Below are 5,205 nucleotides of genomic sequence, written 5' to 3' on the forward strand. Positions count from 1 at the left end.
GGCAAGGCTCCCCAACCATGCTCCCTCCCCAGCCATACCTACAATGTACTGCAGGAATGTGTTATTTGATGTAAACCATTTTTTCAACACACAACTTCATTTTTTAACTATAATTTCATTTTGGACAGCAGTAATTGTCAGGGTGGACACATTAAATATGGAAGCTGAATAATGCAGGGACCAGAGAAAGGCTTCTGACTTTAAATGAGCTGCACTTACTATGTTCACATCAAAGCTATTTTGCAAGGAAATAGAGCTGACACACTGTTATACTTCTATCAAAGTATCACATGCAATTTTATAGATAATTGCTGCTGTAACATATTCTGAGAAGAAACTAGATCGGGAATACTGAGACGCAGCTCAAAATCATAATGTGTCTTTTCCCCCCGGTTGTGAATAGAGTCAGAGCAGGAACAGTGCCAGGTTAAAGCAGAGCAAATATTTGCAGTGCAATATTTTATTCACCAGAAAATTCCTCAAGTTTCTTATAGATAATTCTGGCTGAGAAAACATTTCTTTAGCTGCAAAGTTTTATTTGAGTGCATTTTGAAGCACTACTGAGTGTGAGCCCAGGAGGACAGATTGGGGTTATTTTTAGAATGCTAACTCCTAGAGAAAACCAGAGCATTCCTTTTTGCAATATGTATTTTTGTAAGTCTTTGTAGATTATTTGTTAGTTGGTTCTGGAGATTGTATATGGAATGATTTGTCCATGATAGAGATGTCCTTAAGCCAGAATCTCAGATCCTGGAGCTTTGCATACAGCTCTCCCCTTTTTCCTTTTATTGGTCATAACCCTGGGAGGACAATTCCCCAGAGTCTGGAGGAAATTTGGGTCTGAATTTGAAATTAAAGTAAGGTTTATCCACTGAATACATACTCTTATTTACCAAAGGGAGCCAAGCTCAAACCACATCATGTTGAACTTTGGCCATATATTTTATAAGATATGACTTCAAATGCAAGAAAGCATGCCAGCTTAAGAAAATACCACTCTTTCCTCCTTTCAAACAGATTTTCTTTGCTTTTCTAGGGTTTGCCCTCTTCACTGCTCAAAGAGTAAGTATTCAGTTGATAAATGGGAGACCTCTTCCAGATAGAGTCCATCTTGGCTACACTCATACTATTAAAAAAATGTAAATACAATTTGTAAGGGAATCCAAAATTTTCTAGGAACGCTTAAACCTTACAGGAGTGTCAGATTCTTCAGACTGAGCAGGGTCTGTCCAGATAGCTTAGTTGGGATATGCCTGATCATCTCACCAGAGGAAACCCAAACTAGAACTCAGGAGGGTTTATTAGCAAATCCCACACACACTGAGCTATCCTTATAAATACCTAAGGAATTAATTTATAGGTTAGCCCAGAGTACAAAAAGAGGAATGCACTGGCTTTTCCACAGATGGTTATGTGAAAAAATATTTCTCCACCAGTTGTTATTACTTTGAGATAATATAAATTACTCCTGGCTTCTACAAATGGGTTCAGTGGCAGATGTAGTCAATCATGAAGGACCTTGCTCTGGATTTTAGCAGCACTTTAGGATAACAAGCATAAATGCTTCACTAATATTTAAGATGGGATTCATTAATGTGGCCGTGCTATTTCATACACATAACTTAAAAGCATCTTTTTAAAAATAGACACTCAATAAGCTTTCTAGCTGCAGAGGATCCTGCATAACCCCTGAAAGAACACGAACATGAAAACTCCAACAGAACAAGCTCCTTTCTATTCCTTCCTGATATTATTTCACACTGAAGCTTGTCAAATGGTTAAAAACTCCATGAGCAGATTTTTTTCTTTTTTCTTTTTTTTTTTTTTTTTTTTTTTTTTTTTACTTCAAACAGTTATTTATGTCAAACAAAAGATAGCACTTGGTTCTGTAACTCCCTGTAAGCTCCCTGAAGGTTTTACAATGCAGGTCTCTGATAAGTCCTATGGAAAGTTATGTATGACAGAGAACCCACATTTGTAGTTCACAGCTTGCTGCCCAAATGTGATTTATTATTATTATGTCTGTAGAAACAATAAATTTACTTTTTTTGCATTCTTAAATGTGATTGTTGTATTTCTGTGAAAATAGATAATATTGCAAAAAGTGCAAGGGGAAAGGAATGTCTTTACCACATTGGAGGTATTGTGTCAGGTTGATGTTTTGGGATAATGGGGAGGAATTGCACCTTTCCTGAGAGCAAGAGCCCATGTGGGAGGCTGCCACAGACAGCTCTGTTGCCTTGGGCAGGAGAGGCAGGAAACTGGACTGCAGCACCAGTGAATAGGAAGGTCTTAGCAGAGTCACAATCTAGACACTTGCTAAAAATATTGAGATTTTAGTCCCCAGAATTACTGAACAAGTTCTTCCTCAGTTTTCACGGTTGAGAGTCATTTCAGGGGTCTGTGTCCCTGGCAAAGGAATGTGGACAAATGGATGACCAGAACTGCACTCTGAAAATAATCTGCTCATGGAAACTGTCCTGGAATATTGGACTGGACCAGCTCTGTGATGGTCATGGTAAGATTTCACAGTTATACTCCAAACCAGCTGAAGCTGCTTCAGTCAAGTTCTGATAGCCAACATCAGTCCTTTGAGGTGAACCACGGGGTGAGAATTGAGTGCCCAAACATTCACTGTTTAGTGAACATTTCAAAGTCAGCGTTTTGCTAGAGCTGTCCCATAAGCTATGATTTTTTACAAAAATATGATCACCCCCTGTGCTAAAGTCTCCTGCAGCTGCCAGAGTGGGCAGTGGTGAGGGTGGCTCCTCAAGGGAAACCTGTGCAGACTCCTGTATTTTCTGACTTTTATGCTGCAAGGCAATGCTGTGACTACATGAATGTCATTTTTGTCATTTAATACTGTTGCCAACCCACATAATTGTTAAGGGACTACACAGTGCAATTTAGCATAATTAAGACAATTACACAGTTAAGCACCATGAGCAGTCAGTAGCCAAAGTTTTTGCCCTAGTGTAAGGAAACCCAAAGGCTCCATGGATTGTTCCTGTGCACCCTTGGGGTTTTGATTGCTGATGAGCATGAGGATGATCATGGGGCACTGTCAGGCCTTTTTACCAAGGGGATGCTGTTGATTAAGGAAGAGGGGGATCTGAGCCCATTCCCATCACCCCATAGGTTACCATGCAGGAACTTCACCTCCGAGCGTGTTATTTGAGTCACGCTCAAGATCTCACCAAGAGAAGATGCTTAACACATTTCCTGTGCATTTTACATCCATCTGAAATGTATTTAGCTAACTTTTGAGGTACCTTGCATGTTAAACCTTGAACCGCAGTTGTAACCTCTCCAGATTCCCTTATTCACACAGTATTTGATTTGGATGACATACTTTTATAATATTTATTTTTCAGCCCATTTTGAGACTCTCATGTTAATGCCACAAGAACTTCAGTCTACTGTATAATATTTCAGACATGGAGAGGGAAAAAAAGAAGAAATAAAGAAAAAGAAAAACCAGCCGTCTGCATCCACTTAAACTACATTACAATAAAGCTCAGTAAAGATCTGATCAGCAGTTTTTTAACCTGCTCTGATTTAATATGAAATAAATTAGTGGAAAACCTAAAGGCTGAAAGGAATTTTTTTTGCCACTGTTTAAAACAGGACATGAATACTTTAACATAATATTTACACACATTATATTAAATACTTTCTGCAAAGGTAAAATTTAGCACTGCCAGCTTCAGACAGACTGGGAACAAAATTTGTTTACACTTAATAAATCTGATTTTGAGAAGAAAAAGTTTTGTTCTTTTTTCCTTTTTTTCTCTCCTGTGTATACACTAGCACTGACAGAAAATCCTTATTTCAAATTATATAAATATACTCATTAAAAATCTGCTGAACACTTAAAGGAAAAGACACAATTTGTATTGTATTTGGTAGTGTTTTCATCTTGGCCTTCAGACTTGCTATGATCTGTTATCTCTAGTGGTTCACAAAGCTTCTGACATTCTTGAAGCACCATGGCTTTCAGTGATCTCTCTATCCCAGCATAGCTTTATTTGTGCTCATTGCTGGTAGATTTAGCATGAATTTTCTGACAATATATTTTAATATTTGAGAAGAAAGGTGTCTGCCAAGAAATATTAAATTGTCAGACGTGACATTTTCGCCAGAAAGCACTGTCCAGTTTCTCCAGAGAAAATTTTGTGATCCAGGATTGAGCTGTTATTCAAAACAAAAAGAAGATAGACTTTTTCCAGGGAAGACTCCATAGTCCCCAGCCCAGCTCTTTCAGAACATCTCAGAAGACAAAATACAAGTCTCCTGCTCTGCTGACCCAGAACAAGGACATGGCATTATAATCCCAGAGCCTCAAACCTTCAGCTTTATGTTGGGAGGGGGTGTGAGGTGGCTATGATATAGCCATGTGGAGATGAGAACATTTTGAAAACATCAGTAGCACTTTCATGAAATAGAAAAACAGTTTCTACAGAGCTGCAATTAAAAGCATGCCCAATTCCTTGAAAACACATACTGTTTATTAAGGAAGTTACTAAGATGTGCCATAGCTCCCAGGCAGAGGTGAGAAAGAAGGTTTAACTCACCATCTACTTCTTTCATCTGAGATTTATCATCTAGCCAGACAACTTGGATCATTAGCACATCAAAGATCTTAAAACATCCCAGATGAAAAAAAGAAAAACTTCTTTAAGACCATGGTATTTCACAGATCAGCCATGTATTTGTAGATTTTAAGATCATATGGAAACTTTGCAGTCGCCTTCTCTGACATCTGCAGAGCATAGCCCAGGGGAGGCTGCCCAGCAATTCCTAAATTATTTCCAATAAATTGTGGTTGATTCAGGGCATCTTTCTCGGAAAGACATTCAGTCTGATTTAAAGACTATAAGCAACTGAGAATCCACCACATTCTTTGGCAAGCTGCTAGTCACAAATAGGGCAAAATCTCACCAACAGGAATGGGAGTTTTGTCTGGACTCATATTTAATCTGCAGATTAAATGTTCACAAAATGTAGAATTATTAAATATTCACAGGAGAAGTGGGTTGTAGTTTACTCCTTCCAGAAATCATGAGACTGTAATGATAAGTAAAGTAAGAAACTGGGGAAAGTATTAACTGGTCTGAAACAATTTTTTAAAGTCTGATTAAGGTGCACAAAATCCCTACAAGAGCATGAGAATGTTCATCCGAGACACATTCTTTATGGTTTTGA

General features: G+C 38.2%; 1 long non-coding RNA gene across 1 annotated transcript; it reads left to right on the forward strand.

Annotated features, from left to right (window-relative positions):
- Positions 1-2,392: 2,392 nt before the first annotated feature.
- Positions 2,393-3,590, forward strand: LOC121349338. The gene is made up of 2 exons (XR_005954503.1): positions 2,393-2,518; positions 3,375-3,590. It is a non-coding gene; the product is annotated as an uncharacterized LOC121349338 (long non-coding RNA).
- The last annotated feature ends 1,615 nt before the right edge of the window (positions 3,591-5,205 follow it).

This window comes from Pyrgilauda ruficollis, unplaced genomic scaffold (genome assembly GCF_017590135.1).
Source record: "Pyrgilauda ruficollis isolate IOZ18807 unplaced genomic scaffold, ASM1759013v1 scaffold1, whole genome shotgun sequence".
Classification (NCBI taxonomy): Eukaryota; Metazoa; Chordata; class Aves; order Passeriformes; family Passeridae; genus Pyrgilauda; species Pyrgilauda ruficollis.